The 20488-nt window shown below is 46.3% G+C and overlaps 1 long non-coding RNA gene across 1 annotated transcript in view; it reads right to left on the bottom strand.

Moving 5' to 3' along the window:
- LOC310754602 overlaps nt 1-20035 on the bottom strand; it is a 34034-nt gene extending 13999 nt beyond the window's left edge. Inside the window, exons 1-2 of the long non-coding RNA XR_014543913.1 lie at nt 19497-20035; nt 5561-5804 (exon numbers count right to left, since the gene is read on the bottom strand). This is a non-coding gene — a long non-coding RNA (uncharacterized lncRNA). The remainder of the gene's footprint in view (nt 1-5560; nt 5805-19496) is intronic.
- Between the last annotated feature and the right edge of the window lie 453 nt (nt 20036-20488).

Genomic DNA, 20488 nt, shown 5'->3' with positions numbered 1-20488 from the left:
GCCCTCCCACCAGATGTCAAAGAGAAAAACAAGTACCAAACTTTTGGGAGACATCTGAAGGCAGCCCTGTTTAGGGAGGCTTTTAATGTTTGATAGACTATTGTATTTTAATATTTTGTTGGAAGCAGCCCAGAGTGGCTGGGGAAACCCAGCCAGATGGGCGGGGTATAAATAATAAATTATTTTGATTATTATTATTATTGGGTTTCAATTGTTCGGGAGCCGCTTTTGTTTGGGAGCCAAGGCATTCGAGATCCAAGGTACGACTGCACTGACAGGGTCTCATTGCTTGCCTTCTGAAGGAAGGAGGCCACACCTGTCCCTTCCTTAGCTGCAAACAACCGCAGCATCCAGCCTCTCTCTCTCTCTCTCTCCAACAGGCACCCCAGAAACATGTCCACCTGCAGGAGTAGCGCCTGGCCAGGGGCCAGGCCTCTGGTGAATCCACGAGGCTGAGCGGCTGCGGGAAAGAAAAGGATTGTGGCGCTGTGCAGCAAGCCTCCAAACTGGCTGTGCAAGGCTCTGCTGCCAGGCGCACTCCACATCCCTATGCCACGCCCACCGCAGGGCCCGGGGAACAAGTCCTACTTTTTCTCTCGGCTGTTGACACAACCAGCAGAGGAGCCTGAGGCTGAAGAAGCAGCAAAGGTGGCTGTGGATGGAGGTGTTGGGGCTGTGAGGTTGGCCCCTGTGGGAGGTGCCTGGAAGGAGGCACCCCCAGGAACTGGTACTGTGTCCAGCTCCCTAAAAGACGCATGCCCCCCGCCCACACACACCTTGTTTCAGAAAAGTTTAAAAAGTTCCACAAGTCCATGGAATTGAAAATAAAGTTGCTAATATCATAATGCCTTTATAGAAATCTATGGGACATCCATAATTTGGAATACAGTTCTGGTCGCCTCACCTCAAAATGGGTATTGTAGAGTTGGAAAAAGTTCAGAAAAACTGCTGCCAAAATGATCTAGGGGGTGAAGCATCTCCCCACGTAGGAAAGATTGCAGCGTTTGCAATTTTTCTATTTAGAGAATAGGTGGCATGCTAAAAGTTCATAAAATTATAGATGGCATGGATAGAGTGGCAATAGGGAAGTTTTTCTCCCTATATCATAACACTGGAACTGGTGGTCATCCAATGAAGCAGAATGTTGGAAGACTCAGGACAGAGAAAAGAACAGACTTCTTCACATAGTGCAGAATTAAACTATGGAACTCCCATCCCAAACAGGGCAGTGATGGCTACCAACCTATGTGGCTTTAAAAGAAGAGAAGAAGAAGAGTTTGGATTTGATATCCCGCTTTATCACTACCCGAAGGAGTCTCAAAGCGGCTAACATTCTCCTTTCCCTTCCTCCCCCACAACAAACACTCTGTGAGGTGAGTGAGGCTGAGAGACTTCAGAGAAGTGTGACTGGCCCAAGGTCACCCAGTAGCTGCATGTGGAGGAGCGGGGAAGTGAACCCGGTTCACCAGATTACGAGTCTACCGCTCTTAATCACTACACCACACTGGCTCTCAGTAGAATAGACCAATTTATGAAGGAGATGGATGACCACTAGCCACAATGGCTAGGCTCTGCCTCCACAGTTGGAGGCAGCAATGCTTCTGAATACCAGTTGCTGGAAACCACAAGGTGGTTGTGCTCTTGTATTTAGGTCCTGCTTGTGGGCTTTCCGCAATTGGGGAATTAGATGGAGATTAAATGAGGAGGGAGAGAAAACCATGTGCACTACCTTGTGATATAGATGCAATGAAATAAACAAATAAACCAATGTCCCCACCCCCAGTTTTACTGGGGCTCAGCCTCCAAAGACCCCTTTGGTTTTTCTTGCCCAGAGATGTGAAAATCTCACACCTGGGTAAATGACAGGGAATGGTTCGCCTGCCAGAGGATGCTGCCAGGTTCCCACAGGATTCAAAACAAAATGAACGGAGGCCAAGAATTTCTGCATGGAGATTTGTGGCTTGGGGGCATCTTTGGAGCGTTGGAAGGAATGGGAGGGGTATGTGTGTTTTGTGTGTGTTTTGTTGCAAAAAAAGAGAAAAGTTAAGGATCATTTTTTAAACAACCAAGGAAGGTTGCACAGCCCAAGAACATTTTCTCAAATAATTTGCTGCTCTTGCATCAGAGGTGGTAATTAACCAGAAGTGTCTTCAGGGGGAAGTGGGCTACCTGCCTCGCCCCTTTGCTTAAAAGGTCTTTAACTCTTTGCCTCCTGCACGTTGCAAAGACAGTCAGTCATGGTGGTGCTGTGGGATGGCCTTTGCACGTAAGAACATAAGAAGAGCCTGACTGCTGGATTAAGCCAAAGGAGCCCATCTAATCCAGCATACTGTTCTCATAGTGGCCAATGGGAAATTTGCAAGCAGGACCTGAGTGCAAGAGTCACTCTCTCCACTTGTGATTCCCAGCAACAAGGGCAGTATGGGATTGAAATGTCAGGGGAAAATATGAGCATCCTTTTCTGACCATCACAGGTATGCAGCTGCAATCAATCCACATCACTTTATTTGGAACTATGAGGTCTAGAATCTTACAATTTTTAGTTCAGAGGCAGAGCTCCTGCTTTGCATGCATGGAGAAAAGGTTCTAGGTTCAATCCCCAGTGGCATCTCTAGATAGGGTTGGAGATTCACTGCCAGGTGAAGTGCAGTGCAGGCCATACTTAGCTGGATGTACCATTGCAAATATGACGTAGCTTCCTGTTCTGCAGACAAGCATAGTGTGATTCTGCTCCCCGAAGAATATCCTGTGGAGATGACCCTTTGGTTTTCGTGGCCCAGTATTGCTCAAGGTCACGATTCTCTGCTGTTTATCTTCATCACTGAGCCTTCCCCAGTGTCTACGGAAAGAGGAACATGTCGGGCAGAGGTTGCAAACGTTTGTCACATTGTCGTGTGTGCTTTCTTTTCGATGGTTGCCTTTTGCACTGGGGCACATCATCTTGCAGAAGTACAATAGGGCATTTGGGAAGGAGGCAACAGCACTGCCAAAAATGCGCGCGCGCGCACGCACACACACACACACACAAGAATTCACAACCAGCCTTGCTGGAATGGGAGAGACCCAGACACACAAGAGATGTGCCAGTGTGGGACTTGGCTAGGAGACTGCATCGCTTACTTTTAGCAGCCAGCTGGCAAAAAGCTGGGCATTCACTCACACATCTAGAATGAATGAATTTATTAATACGGTCACAGACCAGCGTCAACTCACACATCTAGACAACAGTAGGTACTCATCAAGAGAGTAGGAATGGCTTTGAAACAAGGCAAGAGACAGGGCTGTCTGCAAGGTCTCATGCACCTCAGAGGCACCCAGTAGCATTTCAAGTCTTCCTCCCTGCTACCTCATTTGGTTTCAGGATCACTGTTATCAGATTGAACAAATTCATAGAAGAGGAGGCTATCAATTGCTACTGATCACAATGAGTATGCTCTGCCTCCACATTCAGAAGCAACAAATGCAATAATAATTATCTTGTGTTATTTCTGCTGTAGCACTGAACTATGCATGAGTGGGACCTGTGCTTACTGTAAGTAAAGCATTTAAAATTACTTAAGGTTGTGGTCTAACAGGGGTAGATGCAGGGAAGCAGCATTTTAAGCAGGGGCAAAACTAGGTTTTATTTCACCCGGGTCAAAGTCCCAGTTTGGCATACACACACCCAACGTGCATTTGCATACTCTCACACACACAGAGAGGCTGGGAGCCTCAATGGAGCCCTTCTGGAGGCTTCACCCAGGGCCAAAAACTGTTTTTCTGTTGTGGTTACCCACACATGTGGGATTTCAGGATCAACTGGTGTTCCTCAGTTATTTCCCCAACACTTCTAATGTTCTCAAGCAGGAAGAGTTGGTGTTGTGCTTAGGTCCTGCTTTCGGGCTTCCCTTTGCGTTATCTGCTTGACCATTGTGAGAATAGGATGCTGCAGTAGATGGATCTTTGGTGCAATGTGGCAGGGCTCTCCATATGGAGATCTACTGTGATAGTATAACCTTCATGCATAGGAGAAGAACAGCTCTGAATCAGTTGCTGGAAATCACAAGAGGGGAGAGTTGCTGCTGCCCTCAGACCCTGCTTGTGGGCTTATCATCTGCTTGGTCAGGATGCTGGACTAAATGGGCCAATCCAACATGTGCGTCTTTTTAGGAAATGTTCCCTATTGTGCATTCAGCAATTTCCATTTTGCTCTTAAAAACATATTGGTAAAAGAGGCAAATTTGCAGAGTTATATATAAGTTGTGTATGTGTGTGTGTGTGTTTGGAGGTGTGTGTGTACAGGGATGTCTCCTGCTTTTCAGTCAAGGAATTACACAGCCAACAGGTCAAAAAGATCTGAAATCAGGAAGCAACAGGAAGCAGATTTAGGAGCAATCCCCTTCCCGTTGTCCCTGAAAGCTGCTTGGATCAGGAATCAGGAAGGGAGTGTCTCTCCAAATGATTCATAGGTGGGAGAGGTGTGGGAAAGAACTGAGATCAGTGGTGGGTGGGTAGGAGCCCCCCTTTCTGCCCCCAGTGCCAGAAAGATGCAGGAATGAGACATAAATAAAGACATCTGAACTCATTTGGACACATCACAAAGTACAAACTCAACGGCTCTTTAATAAATGATTGACTTAGCCTTAGGTTAAAAAAAGAGAGAGAAGCAGGCACACCTTTCGATTAAGTAACTTAAGCCCTTGAGTGCCTGGCTCCACACACATGCACGCACGCACACACACGCAAAGTCATGTGAGATTGCATGAGCACGTCCTTGCTGCGGAAAAATCAATGTGCTTCGACCCGTGGGCCGAGCTTGCAAACCCGGCCCACGCACCCATCGAACCCAAGGCTGGGACACGAGTGGAGCGCAAGCGGATTGTCAGCTGCGTGTGCCTGACAAAGGAAGACAACCAGCTGTGGGTGTGGCTGTTGTTGTTGCCAGTGAGTCCTCTTGCCACAATAAACCAGCTGGTCCAGATTTAAAGGTGCCTCACAAATGCTGAACGTGGTTTGAGAGAGGCTTCTCTGCTTTCCATTCTGAAAACACACACGTGCCTCTTGCGACGCAACTTGAGGTCCCCTTTCCGCTCAGATAGGTTGGAAACAACCTGCCTGACCTGTTTTGGCAGGGGGGTGAAAAGTGTGGGGTGTGCACACACAAATCCCTCTTTTTTATTATGATTATAAGGGTTATATAGAACAAGTGTGGTGAAGTGATTACACCAGGACCTGAGATAGATCCGTTCAAAATCCCCACTCGGCCATGAAGGTCACCGGGTGGCCTTGGGCCAATAAATGCCTCTCAGCCTGACCTACCTCACAGGGCTGTTGTGAGGGTTAAAATGGGGGTGGCCTATGTACACCACTATGCGCTCCTTGAGGAAAGGTGGGATATAAATGTAATAAACAAATAATATAAATAAATTATGGTTATTAATAATTACCCGTTCTGCACCCTGAAGTTCCTGGGCAAGTGACAACATTGAAACGCAACATTAAAACAGTTGAAAACAACTTACAATCTCAATAATAAGGTGGATTCTAAAAAATATACATCTCAAGTTATTGTTGTTGTTACCTTTCAAACCATCTTAAGCTCTCTTTAAAAATTCTCTTCAGTGTGCAGCAGAGATGGGGGAGCCTCCAGTTGGTTGGGCAAATGTGCCCCTCCAGGCCATTTTTCCTGGCCCTCAGAAGTCTCCCCAGACCACAGCCCTTGTCTCCAGGGTACCCATTTCACCCAACATGTTCCCGACATCTTGCTTCAGGGCTTTTGCCAGGCTGGAATAACAGGGATTGTGCCTTTTGCTTGCTTCCCTGAGCTGAGGACAGAAAAACATAAAGGCCACATAATATAATTAATGAATTAATTACATAAATGTAAACACACACAAAACAACCTCAAAGTTAACAGAAGAAAACAATAAGATTACTGTAAAATCACATCAACATTCTGCATGTCTAGGTGGGCTTGTATAAACACAAATGTACTTAGCAGGCACCGAAGAGTACAGTGAAGACACCTGCCTGATATCAATAGGCAGGAAGTTCCAAAGCACACACGAAAGAATCCAAGTTCTTACAAATGTGGCACGGGTGTTATGTGGTACCTATTGAAGCGGTGGACTGGCTCATGTGGGGTAACGTGATCATGTAGGTAAACTGGTCCCAATTTGTTAAGGGCTTTATATGCTAGTAGTAACACATTGAACTTGACCTCTTAGCAAATGGGCAACCAGTGCAGATCTCTGAGCACAGGCGTTCGATGTTGCCCAGGCCTCACTCCTGTCAGCAATCGTGCTGCAGCATTCTGTACTAACTGCAGCTTCTGGATCAAACACAAGGGAAGTCCCATGGTCAGTGCAGTGCATTAGTCCAGTCTTGAAGGAATGAGTGCATGAACTACATAGGCTGCCCCACCCACTTTGATTCTGGCCCCTGGAAGCTTTCCTGCAAGGGAATGTGGCCCCAGGACTGAAAAAGCTCGCTCCTGTTAGACAAGTTTATATTTTAATATTCTTTGTTCACCCTCTTGTGCTCTCAAGGTTCAACAGTTTGAGGTGAAGGGTGTGGGTGTTCTTCTGCCCTCTTATGATTGCAGAAGTGGAACTAGGGGTTTGTCAGCCTTGGCAACTTCCTTAAAGCAGAATTTGAGCATGGCATAGTGTGGCAAAAGCTGTCAACCAGGAACTTCCAGGTTCAGATGCTGCCTCAGCTGTGGAAACCCAATGAACCTGACACCACCATCTGAACCCCAGATCCGCCAGCTTTAAGGGAGTTTGGAATAGGTGGGTCTAGAGTCTGAATACCTCCCTCGTCAACCTCACCTGGCTAAGCCCTCCAACCTCACCTGGCTAAGCTGGAGGCAAGGCTGACTTAGCTGGGGAACTTACTGGCAATAGGCCTGTTCAAGCCTAACAGGTTAGCACTGGATAAAAGGCTTGCCAGTCTGACCAAGTCAGCCCCTTTTGCAAGATGTTTCCCCCCTAACCATACATAAAAATTTTGCAAGCAAAACAAGATGGGTTTTCAAAGCTGCTCCTCCTGCAACCTCCAGAACAAAATACCAAGAGCTTTGCAGCTCCTTCCCCTTTTTCATTGCAAGAAGTTGACAAAGTAAAAATATTGCTCGCTTTCTTGTCAGCAAGGCAGCTGATGGGTTCTGCCTGAAGGGTCCAAAATGGGTGAAAGCTTGAGTGTTGGGGGCAGCTATGAAAAGGGGAGGGGGCTTGCTCAGGAGCAGACCAAGACAAAGGGCTTCCACAACACTCTCTCTGTACCTTGGTGCCTCTTGAAGAAGACTCTTGTGAGGGCAGGATGCTGGACTAGCTGGTCTTTGGTTCCAATCCAGCAGGACTCTCCACATGGAGGCCTAATGGGATAACAGAGCATCCATGCCTGGGGCAGTCTACCCATAAATACCAGATAGGGAACTGGACTGGTGCTGTTGCACTTAGGTACTGCTTGTGGGCTTCCCATAATAGGCATCTGTTTGGCCACTGTGAGGACAAGATGTTGGACTAGAGGAGCCCCCTTTGGCCTGATCCAGCAGCCGGACTCTCCTTAGGTTCTTCCGACAGTTCCTATGCCGCTGACCCTGTTCTTTCAAAATAAGTGCTACATGGTTCCCAAGGGCTTGTTTCACTGCTGCTGCGGAAAAGATCTATTTTTGTGGACTGACTGCACTTGTGTTGGCCAGGAAAAAGTGGTCCTCATTCCCCCTGACTCTTCACTCATTCACTTGCCTTCCTCAGCTTGGGAGAACCACCAGGTCCTGCTATCAACCTCTTGTAGGCAATGTGCAAATGTTGTTTTTCAAATCCAGCTGTTGTGGCACAGACCTGGCCAATCACTTGCCGGCATCCTTTGAAAAGAACCAATTGGGTGCATGAGCAGGTTCCTCTACCTCCTCCCCTGAAACAGGTTCAGGCCTGAGAGTTCAGGGTTCCCCTGAATGATCTCATCTGATCAGAGAATAGGGAAGGGAGCACAGGGCTGTGAACAGGGCGCCTGCCTGCCTGCCTGCCAACCCGCCCGCCCGCCTGGGGGCTGGGAGGTGGATGATGCTAATAATCCAAATGAGCAATTTTTTAAAGGGCAAAAAATCAGAGGTACGTGCCAACGAGTTTGCCAACACACCCCTGGCCTGACGCTCTCATTTCCAGGCCCTTTAAACAGGCACGTGATGGGGAGCTATTAAAGAATAATTGTTTTGCAGAAAAGGGTGTTGCCTCATGAGAGGGGAGGTGTGTCTTCTGCATTCTCTCTCTTTCTCCTAAAGGTAGCAAAACTGAGGATAAAATTTGGGTGGAGGTGAAGGGTCAAGGCAGGGCTAAAAAAGCGAACTGTGTGTGTGTCTGTGGGTGCAAGATGGTTTCCATGATTTTGGACAGCAGTGGGGGGGTGTGCTCTCCATGCACCCAGGAATTGACTCTCATGGAACATGTATTATTAACAGGTACCACACAATACGTGTTCCACAGTTGTAAGGACTATGTTAGCATCTACACTTTGGAACTTGTTATGTACTGAGTTGAATAGGATCCAAAATGCAGCAGTCTGATTGATCTTAGAACAATAAGATCCAAAAATGCAGCAGTCTGATTGGTCCTAGAACAATAGGATCCAGAATGCAGCAGTCTGGAGCCACCCAATCCAGCTCCAGGTGGAAGTGAACCTGCAACCTAATTGGCCTACAGGAGAATCCCGGAATTAGCCAATCACGTGGGGCCCATTGTGAAATAATGTATATAAAGCAGACACTTTGGGGGAACTTGCATTCCTCACTACTATGAGCTGAATAAAGAGCATGAAATCCACACTCGACTCTGAGTATATTTCAGAACTCCTGCCCTCTGACATCAGGCAGGTGCTTTTGCTGTCCTCTTTCTGCAGTACATATAAGAGCCCTGCTGCATCAGGCCAAAGGGAGCCCATCTTGTCCAGCACCCAAAGGGAAGCCCAGAAGGAGGACCTAAGTGCAAGAGCAACTCTCCCCTCCTGTAGTTTCCAGCAACTGGTATTTGGAGGCGTTGCTGCCTCCAACCTCAGAAGCAGAGTCTAGCCTTCATGGCTTGCAGCAGCATTGATAGTCTCATCTTCCATGAGTTTGTCCAGTCAAAAGAAAGTAAGGCAAGCCTACTGGATCAGGCCAAAGGGGGCCCATCTAGTCCAACATCCTCTAACCACAGTGGCCAGCCAGATGCCCCACTGGGAGAAACCCACAAGCAGGACCCAAGTGCCGCAGCAGCACTCTCTAGACCCACTGATGTTCATAGAATCATAGAACTGTAGAGTTGGAAGGGACCCTAAGGGTCCTCTAGTCCAACCCCCTGAAATGCAGGAACATGCAGCTGTGCCATACAGGGATCGAACCTGCAACCTTGGCATTATCAGCACCACACTCTAACCAACTGAGCTATGGGTTTTGATCTTTTATTTTTAAGCCATTAGCCTGAATTGTCTTTAAAAGCTCTTCATGGCTAAACTGATTATTATTATTATTATTATTATTATTATTATTATTATTACTTTGAAAACTACTTAGAGTACAGTTGAGCGGTATATAATTTTTTGTTTAAGAAGAACGAAGAAATAAAGATGGGTTCTTTTGCATGCAAAGCAGTTACTTTGTCAAAGGTTGGTGGAAGGAGACACAGGTGAGAGGTGGGGAGAGAGGAAACTTTACTGAAAATGTGCATTTCCTGTTCCTCTACCTGCGGAGTGGCCCCAAAATAGACAGCTGAAAGTAAGACTCCCATCTGCCTCTCTCTCTCTCTCTCTCTCTCTCTCTCTCTCTCTCTCTCTCACACACACACACACACACACACACACACACAAGCCCAAGAAGGATCAGGACTGCGGAGGGCATCCAGTAGTTGCCCTCTTTATTGAGGGTGGTGCAGCTGGCATGCATATTTCCAGGTGCCCATCTGGCCTTTCACAACCTCATCAATCAGAAATGAAATTTTGTTCTAGAAATTGAAACTGCTGTGCACCTTCGGAGGAAACTTTTACAAAGACAAAGCCTGACTCACCACCACCCACCCACCCACCCACCCACCCACCTTAATAATAATCAGGGCTCACCAATCCAGAGCACAGTCAGCGAGCCACCAGAGAGCCATTTTGTGCTAGAAGATGACTCAAGCAAGTGAGACAAAGAGCAGCGGCTCTTACCCAGCGCTGGTCCCACTCTGCTTGGGAATCCTGGAAGCTCCGCAATCTTTTGGTGTGGCAGTGCCTAGACTTTGGAACTCCCCATCTGTTGACACCAGGCAGGAACCTTTGCTGTACTGTTTTTGGTGCCTGCTAAAAAACATTATCTTTTGTCGTCGTCCCCAGATATTTAGAAAGTTGATGCCAGTTTTTAACCTTTTTTTAGTTTATCGTGATTTTAACTTTTCCAAAAGGCTTAATGATTGTTGTTAATTTTTCTTGGTGGTAATTTTATTGTTTTATCCTTTTTGTAAAATACTTTGATAGTTATATACAGTATATAGATATATAGATATAGTCAAAAGCAAGGCTGTCTGCTGTGTTTCTGCTAGAATTGTATTTCACACAGCAGGAGACCTGTGACGCTAAATGCCTGACTTTTGGTTGAGGCAAGTAAGGCTTCTGTAACATGGGGGGGGGGGAGAGTAACTGCACTCCTCTGGAAGATATTGGTGGTTGGGCTGGGCTATAAGGGGTCTACAACCTTGATGGCAGAAAGTGAGGAGGAATTAAAGAACCTTTTAATGAGGGTGAAAGAGGAGAGCGCTAAATATGGTCTGAAGCTCAACATCAAAAAAACGAAGATCATGGCCACTGGTCCCATCACCTCCTGGCAAATGGAAGGGGAAGAAATGGAGGCAGTGAGAGATTTAACTTTCTTGGGCTCCATGATCACTGCAGATGGTGACAGCAGTCACAAAATTAAAAGACGCCTGCTCCTTGGGAGAAAGGCAATGGCAAACCTAGACAACATCTTAAAAAGCAGAGACATCACCTTACCAACAAAGGTCCGTATAGTTAAAGCTATGGTCTTCCCAGTAGTGATGTATGGAAGTGAGAGCTGGACCATAAAGAAGGCTGATCGCCGAAGAATTGATGCTTTTGAGTTATGGTGCTGGAGGAGACTCTTGAGAGTCCCATGGACTGCAAGAAGATCAAACGTATCCATTCTTAAGGAAATCAGCCCTGAGTGCTCACTGGAAGGACAGATTGTGAAGCTGAGGCTCCAATACTTTGGCCACCTCATGAGAAGAGAAGACTCCCTGGAAAAGACCCTGATGCTGGGAAAGATGGAGGGCACAAGGAGCCCAAGTTGTTCAGGACTGTGGGTATCAATGCAAACTTGGAGATCCCATTATCAATGCTCTGAGTCCGAGACAGCAGGTCTCAGATCCAGCAGGGTTAAGAACACCTGAAGAGTCTTGTCTGATCAGGCCAATGGCCCACCTAGTCCAACATCCTGTTCTGACAGGGGCCAACCAGATGCCTCAATGGGAAGCCAGCTAGCAAGACCTGAGTGCAACAGCAACTCTCTCCCTCCTGCAGTTTGCAGCAGCTGATATTCAAAAGCACTGCTGACTCAAACCATTGTGGCTAGTAGCCTTTGACAGGCCTCTCCTCTATGATTTTTTTTTTAAGGCATCCAAGTTTGTGGACCTCACTGCCTCCTGTGAGAGGGAGTTCCTCATAACACCTTCAGAAGGAGCCTTTCTTCCAGGCAGGACTGGAACCAGCAGAGGAAATATACAGCTATTCTCTTTATTGCTTTAATTTGTTTGGAGTCAAAGGATGGAGAGCAATGGATTTACATGACAAGGCCCATTGGGGGGGGGAGCAATGAGGAGAGCCCTGCTGCAATCAGCTAAGGCCTCCCCCTGCCTCCCAACCCCTAAAGCTCCTCTGATTCATCCAATGTGTGAATACAGATACCTCCCCCGCTGCGCCAAAGCTGTCAATCCTCCTAGGCAGAAGGCCTTGCTGGCGGTCCAACCAGCCGTTGTTGCCTTTCCCTGTGGCTCCCTTGGGATTGAAGGCCATGGGAATGGTTTCCTTGAGCCAAGCAGGGTTAGGCACACATGGACAGATCGGGCCCCACCTGCCTGCACCGGAATCCCAGCACAAACCACCAAGGCAGCTTCTGTCTTGCAGCAAGTCAACAGCACTTCATGTCTGCTGGCACTGTTTCAAAATTATGTACGTATGTCAACATACAAAATATGTTGGGCATGTGTTCACCTCATATTATTGTATTTACAGTGGTACCTCTGGTTGCGAACGGGATCCGTTCCGAAGGCCCGTTCACAACATGAAAAGAACGCAACCCGCGTCTGAGCATCTGCGCACACGCGGATTGCAATTCGCCACTTCTGCGCATGTGCGTGACGTCATTTTGCGCATCTGCGCAAGCGGCGAAACCCGGAAGTAACCCATTCCGGTACTTCCAGGTTGCCGCGGGACGCAACCTGAAAAAACGTATCATGAAGCAAACATAATATGAGGTATGACTGTATAACCCTCCTTTTCTCCAAGGAGTTGGAAGACAGCACACTTAGTTCTTTCTGCCCCCTTTTACGCTCACAACAACCCTATGAGGTAGGATAGGCCAGGAGGTGACTCAGTGGCAGAACCTCTGCTTTGCATGCTAAAGGCCCCAGGTTCCAACTCATTCAGGGCCATGAGGACTAGGATCTTATTTATTTTTAGAGAAAGGACTGTAGCTCATTGGCAGAGCATTCACCTTACATGCAAAAGGTACTGGGTTCAGTCCCCAGTAGTATCTCCAGATAGGAGTGGGGAAAGACTCCTTGCCTGGAGAACCACTGCTGCCAGCCAGTATGGACAATACTGAGCTGGGTGGCCCAACAAGTCTGACTCTGTAGAAGGCAGCTTCCAACATTCCTAAAAATGTACCAGTGAGATACAGGAGAGGAAAGCTAACCTGACTTTTCAAGAGACTTTTGCTCTTCAATCTGTGGAAGGAAAGTTAGTGAGGAAATGTTAGGCTTTTTCCACAAGGGGACCAGGAAGCCTCTTTGCCTCCCATGCATCCTACAAGTATTGTTCATAATGACAGCAGAAAGTTAAAGTGATGGGGCTCTAAAATGAAGATCCACTCCTGATCCTTGTGGATCCTCCTCAAAGCACAAAAGGAAATGGCTCCCCAATGCTGCTCTGGTGAAAAGGCATCTTAAGGCCCTGTATGTGAGAAGAAAGTGGCCCCATGATTCTGTCACCCAGAATGATGGGACGTGGGGGTGTCTGATAGCAGCAAGGAGGCTGGACCCACAGCCCAAATGGGCTCTTAACAACAGAAGCCCTGGATCCACTCTCACATCCACCAGAAACAGTTGGGAACTTTACAGCTGGGACAGAGAGTTGCATAAATCCATCGCCAGTGGCCTCCTTCCTCTCAAGAGACTTAAAGAAAAGAAAAGCATTGATGGATATGCTAAAAGCAGGCCCCACTCCAGATCAGTGCCCAGATGCTCCCAAATCAAACAGGAGTTGCCACAAGAATGCCTCACCAGAGCAGGACCCACATGAAGAAGGCGGAGGACACAGAAGAGCCTAGTGGAGCCCTTTATGAATTTGTACCTCAAGTTGCTAGTCCTCAATAATCTAGAGGAAAAGCTTGAAGATGCATTTTGGTGCTTCCACAGAGGAACTAGCCAGCAATAAGAAACAGCTAGGTTTAAGCTACAGAATCAAATTTAAGCTAAACATTAAGCACATAAGACATTAAAGGTAAAAAATGTAAAGGTAAATGTCCCCAGGATGGTTAAGTCCAGTCAAAGGTGACTATGGGGTGCGGCACTCATCTCACTTCAGGCCACAGACAGCTTTCCAGGTCATGTGGCCAGCATGACTAAACCACTTCTGGTGCAATGGAACACCGTGATGAAAGCCAGAGCGCATGGAAATGCCGTTTACCTTCCTGCCGCAGCGGTACCTATTTATCTACTTGCACTGGTGTACTTTTGTACTGCTAGGTTGGCAGAAGCTGGGACAGAGCAACAGGAGCTCACCCTGTCATGGGGATTCGAACTGCCAACCTTCTGACCGGCAAGCCCAAGAGGCTCCTTGGTTTAGACCACAGTGCCACCCACGTCCTTATAAGACATTAAGAACCCTACTGGCCCATCTAGTTCAGCATCCTCTTCTCACAGTGGTCAACCAGATGCCCAATATGGGAAGTCTTCAAGCAGGATCTGAGCACAAGAGCAACCCTCGCCAATGCAGACACGCAAGTAAGTGTGTGTGTGTGTGTGTGTGTGTGTGTGTGTGTGTTTAATGGGAAATCAATGTAAGCTGCTCAGCTGCCATGCTGCATCCTTAGTGAGATGTGGATGGGTACCAAGAGACTGCCTTCCTCCAACTGTCTCTGGCTTAGAGCACAGCTATAGGATCCTTCCTGCCAATGGCTCTCTGGTATGTCTTAAGGCAGCACACCAGAGTCACAGAGCCTGTATCACCTAGCAACATCCCTTGTCCCTTCCTTGAATCATCCTTAGGCATACTTAAGAAAGTCCTTCTCACAGCACTTAACTTCAACTGTGGCACTGACTCTCACAGGAAGCAGTGATTTTTAACAGACCTTGCAGCCAGGGTGAACTGGATTGAAAAGATCACTTACAGTTTCTGTAGTTCAAAGGCTTTATTTATGCAGGAACTATTTGCAGGATGAGTGGAGATGAAAGAGAGAGAGAAAACACATATTGTCTGGAAAGAACAAAAAAATGCTCAGCTTTTAGGGATGGAGTTAACTTACACAGAGAGGCTTGCAAACAAGTACTGGCTATATTTCAGACACTACCTCAGGTGGTGGAAGTGTAAGAGGCAGCACTCCGCCTACCCCACAGCTTTCGCCACTGAGAGGGAAGCATTCCACTTTCCTCCAACACTGATAGCCGCCAACTTGGATGACTTTAAAAGAGAACTGAACAAATTCACGGAGAAGAAGACTATCAATGGCTATTAGCCACAATGGCTAGGCTCTGCCTCCATGATTGATGGCTACAATGCTTCTGAAAGCACTGGAAGCCACCCAGAGTGGCCAGGGAAACCCAGGGGTATAACAACAACAACAACAACAACAACAACAACAACAACAACAACAACAACAACAACAACAACAACAGTTGCTGGAATCCACAGGAGGGGAGAGTGCTCTTGTACTGGGCCCTGCTTGCAGATTTCTCTATGGATCATCTGGGTGGCCACTGTGATTAGAATGCTCGGCTAGATGGTCTCCTTTGGCCTGATCCAGTTTCAGGGCTCTTCTTACACTTATGCCCCAGGTTTCATGTGACTTAAAAACCACTTCTGAAAATATACTGCAATACAGCGCAAGTTTAGCACTCATTTCCAGGTTATTTGCAAATGAATATAATGCTGAAATTAAAACAGGATGAACTGCTGTGTGAAGGCCACCTCCATTTCTCTTTTTGCAATCTGAATTTCATTTTTTTTAAAAAAAGATATTTATTGAGATTTTACAAAAACATGAGTTTACAAAATAGAAAAAGTCACATAGAAAAAGATACAAAAAAGAAGACATAGAATAATACATAAAAAATAAAAATAAAAATACAAAATACAAAAAACAAATAGATAAAAAAGAATTAAAAACAAATCCGTTTTTAGTAACTTTAAACTCATTAGCTTGTTTCCTTGACCTCCTCACACCTCCCCTTTTTGTATTCCCATTTAAATAATCAAATCAGCAAATCCTTACCCTCTTTCGTTTATCTTAACTCTATATCTTAACATATTATAACTCTATATTTTCATCCATTTATCAATTCATTTTTGCATATTCTTATTAACTTTGTTGCTAATGCCACTTATTTTCAATCCAACATCATTTTAACATTCATTAATTTTACAGTGTTTCTGAAGATAGTCTTTAAATTTCTTCCAGTCTTCTTCCACCAACTCTTCTCCCAGGTCTCAGATTCTGCCAGTCATTTCCGCCAATTCCATGTAATCCATCACCTTCATCTGCCACTCTTCCAGGGTGGGTAACTCTTGTGTCTTCCAGTACTTTGCAATAAGTATTCTTGCTGCTGTTGTTGCATACATAAAGAAAGTTCTATCCTTCTTTGACACCAATTGGCCGAGTATGCCCAGGAGAAAGGCCTCTGGTTTCTTCAGGAAGGTATATTTAAATACCTTTTTCATTTCATTATAGATCATCTCCCAGAAAGCCTTAATCTTTGGGCACGTCCACCAAAGGTGAAAGAATGTACCTTCATTTTCTTTGCATTTCCAACATTTATTACCGGGCAAATGATAGATTTTTGCAAGCTTGACTGGTGTCATGTACCACCTGTATATCATTTTCATAATGTTCTCTCTTAAGGCATTACATGCCGTAAATTTCATACCGGTGGTCCACAACTGTTCCCAGTCAGCAAACATAATGTTGTGACCAATATCTAGTGCCCATTTAATCATAGCAGATTTAACCGTTTCATCCTGCGTATTCCATTTTAACAGCAAGTTATACATTCTTGAAAGTATCTTAGTTTTGGGATCTAACAGTTCTGTTTCCAATTTTGATTTTTCCACCTGGAAGCCAATTTTTTTATCCAAATTATAGGCCTCTCTTATTTGATAATAATGAAGCCAGTCTCGCACTTTATCTTTTAATTTCTCAAAACTCTGCAATTTCAATTTGTCTCCTTCTTATTCCAGTATTTCCCAATATTTCGGCTTGCAATCTGAATTTCAGTCCTCTACATTTCTGCAGCAAATAATGATTTGCTATAATTATTGTTATTTTTATTATTATTTTAAATCTTCAAGAGAATTCATTAGCATTTTAGTCCAAATTTCTCCTAACGAACACGTTTTTGTATGCCATTTTTTATGAACATACATATTTTTGGAAACTATTTCTCCATATTTAGTGTATTCCTGTATATCATTTTCATTATTCATTTTTCACGGACAGTTTCCCCTAATGTATGCATTTTTGTACACAGTACTGAGCTGGCGAACTGCATTGCAAAATTTGGAGAATTAGTTTTGGGCAGTGCAGATTAACTAAGTTTGCCTTTAAACATCAACTGAATTGAATTTCTCCCCATCATCATTATTATACCTACAAGACCACTTACCCCATATATGCCAATCATATACACTTCCATTGGTGGAACTGGCACTGTTACAGGTGACATACAATATCCATAATGCATCTTTTATTGTATTTTTAATATTCTCTTGGGAGCCACCCAAGAGATGGGCGAAGTATAAATTATTATTATTATTATTATTATTGGTGCCTCAGGATGCGAACAGGATCTGTTCTGGAGCCCTGTTCGCATCCTGAAGTGAACGCAACCCGCATCTGCATGTGCGCGGGTCGCGATTCACCATTTCCGCGCATGCGCATGATATCATTTTGAGCGTCTGCACATGTGCAAGCGGCGAAACCTGGAAGTAACGCGTTATGTTACTTCCAGGTCGCCATGGAACAGAACCCGAAAACGCTCAATCCGAAGCTACTTCAAACCGAGGTATGACTGTATTTTAGTGTGGTAGCGTTCACACTTTGGAACTCCCTGCCTATTGACAACAGGCAGGAGGCACCTTTGCTATACCCTTTCCAGCACCTGCTAAAAACATCCTCCTTTTGCGCAATTCAGGTGCTTCAAAAGCTGATGCGCATTTTAACATTTAATGTTATTTTAACTTTTTGGAAGTCTTCTTATTGATAATTTTCTTATTGATCATTTAATTGTTTTAACCTTTTTTTGTAAAACGCTTTGAGGCTTGTGTTTCTTTTTACAATCCAGCAGTGTTTACATATTATGAAATAAATTATTATTAGTGGGACATAGTAGTAGCAGCAGCAGCATTACCCCTAGACTTATTCCTGTTCTACTCCCCCAAACACACACACCTGAAGGAGGAGGTGTTGCGTGGGATTTGGATCTTCCCCCAAATGCAAATTCCACAGGGTGCGTGTGCCCCCACACCACATTTCCCTCTTCTTTTTGCCAGGACAACTGCAGCATAAGCTTTTTCCATGCGAGCCCAGCAGAAGGAGGAGGAGGAGGCGTTTACCCCACAGTCCTTTGGGGGCCTTTGCTGCAAGAGACTGTCTGGGATTTCTCAGGAATGGAGCAGACGGAGGAAGTTCAGGCGGCGAGGCCTCCAGTGGGCCGTATCAGGAGCAGCCCTCAGAGGAAGCCCTTTTAAGGTGGGGGCGAAGCTCTCTGGAGAAGCGGGGAGGAAAGCGGGGCAGGAAAGGGAGGTGTGGGAGCCAGGAAGGCTGCAAAAGCCAGCCAGGCAGGGAGATGCAAAGAAACTCTGGCCCTCTGTCATGTGGGGTGGGGTGGCAGAGCTCCAGCCCAGGGATCTGATCTGACATGCTAGGAGTGGATTAATGAAGGGAGTGGAGATAGTGGACAGAGAAAAGCTATCGCCTTCTGTCTCCTAACACTGGGACTCTGATGAATGTTGGAAGGTTCAGGAGAGATAAAAGGACTTGTTCATATAGTGCATCGTTAATCTGTGGAACTCCCTCCCACTGGAGGCAGTGGTGGCCACCAACCTAGAAGGCTTTCAAATAGGATTGGGCAAATTCATGGAAGAGGATGCAGCTTTCCATGGCTACTAGCCAAGATGGCTGTGCTGTGCCTCTACAATTAAGAGGTGGTAATGTTTCTGAATTCCAGTTGCTGGAAGCTGCTGGTTGGCCACTCTGAGAACAAGACGGTGGACTAGATGGGCCGTTGGCCTGATCCAGCTTTGGCTCCCCATTGAGAGGTCTATATGAGGGCAGAACAGTGACACCCAGCAGCAGTCTACCAGATGACGGAGAAAGCAACAACTAGTGGGCCCTCCCTGTGGACTTCCTTCTGAACAGGGCCCAACAATTCTCTTTCGCCACCTGAGGCAAAACGGGAAGGTGCCACATCTCACACACACACCCATGCCAAGCCTCACTTACCGGGGTTACCCGTGAGATCTTGTAAATCTTGTAGAACTTCCACAATAACTTGTGGAGCTTCAATATCTTACAAGAGTTCCATGAGATCTCACAGTAAGCCTCCACTGCCACCATTACCACTGTGTGACCCTGGCAGGGACAGGTGGGGGTGCTGACCTACAGGATTCCGCCACCCGAGGTGGTTGCTTCATGTCTGTGGGGCATTTGGTGGCCACTGTGAAAAGAGGATGCTGAAACAGATGGGCCACTGGTCTGATCCAGCAGCCAGGCTCTCTTTATGTTCATAATATAACACGACTAAGACGACTAAACGACAACAATACACATTTCTGCAGAGCCATTTCCCCATACATAATGCATCTTCATATGTTGCTATTTACCAATATATGCATATTTTATGCACACTTTGTCTGCATTTTTGCACACGACTTGTCTGAAGAATCGCACTGCAAAATTCCAAGAGTTTGGTCAATTTGCCTTTAGATGCAATCTGAACTGAATTCCCTCCCACCCACACCTTGTGCTTCCAGCAGAGGACAGCCCTTTTTAAAAGCACCTTAAGTCAGTCTCCTAGGCCGCCCCCCTATAAATTTCATCCTGCTGCTCACACTTCCTCTTTCTCTAGGCCGGATCCAGCTATCTTCGGAGGGGCAGACCCCTCTGAGGAGGGAGGTGTTGATTCAGCTGCTCCATTTGTATCTCAAAAGCCCTGCTGCATTCTCTCCCCCCCCCCCACTCCACCCCAAAGGTGCCTGGGAAAGGAAACGATTGTTCGGAGCAGATCTTGATGGCTCCAGCCAGCCCCCTCTCCCGGAAGAGACTGGGGCTAGTGACTGGCTGATGCATCTCTTTGAAATCAGGGAGAGGCCTTGAAAGGGTGGCATTTCCACAGATAGAAAGGAGAACCAGCCATGATTAAGTTCCAGAACAAAAATAGGGAAGAAGCAAGCCAATGTGGCGTGGTGGTTAGAGTCTCAGACTAGCACCTGGGAGAGACCAGGGTTCAGATCCGCACGCAACCATGAAGCTCATTGGGGGCCAGTGACTGCTTCTCAGCCTAACCCACCTCGCAGGGTGTTGTAGGGTTTAAATGGGGTGGGGGTGGGGAGAATCATGTATGCCACTCAGTGAGTTTGAAGCAGATTCTCCCAGGTCCTAGTCCAGCACTAACCACTACACCACATGATAATGAGAATAAATTAATAGAAAACTGCTGAGGAAATGTGAAGAACTGGATTTGAGTTCAGAAGAAGCGAGGGAACTGAAACTGACTGATCCTTCCATCTGTTTGCTCCTCTGGTCCCAAGGATTGATGGCCGCTCCCTCCTGTTCCTTGATAGCCCTCTGACCTCTTGTCGTTGGCCTCCTATACTTCCTCATTCATGCCTTATTTATTTGCTCAAGCGGCCCCTGTGTGCTGCTCTCACCTCAAAGCCTCTACAATCACCCCTGCAGAACTGTTTACACAGCAGAGGAGGGTAAACAGAGATTTGGAGGAAAGCGTTTGAACAGCCTCCCACATTAATCGGAGAGAGATGAGCCCCAGTC

This window comes from Podarcis filfolensis, assembly GCF_964270895.1.
Source record: "Podarcis filfolensis genome assembly, chromosome: Z".
Classification (NCBI taxonomy): domain Eukaryota; kingdom Metazoa; phylum Chordata; class Lepidosauria; order Squamata; family Lacertidae; genus Podarcis; species Podarcis filfolensis.
This window is presented reverse-complemented; position numbering and strand designations above follow the sequence as displayed.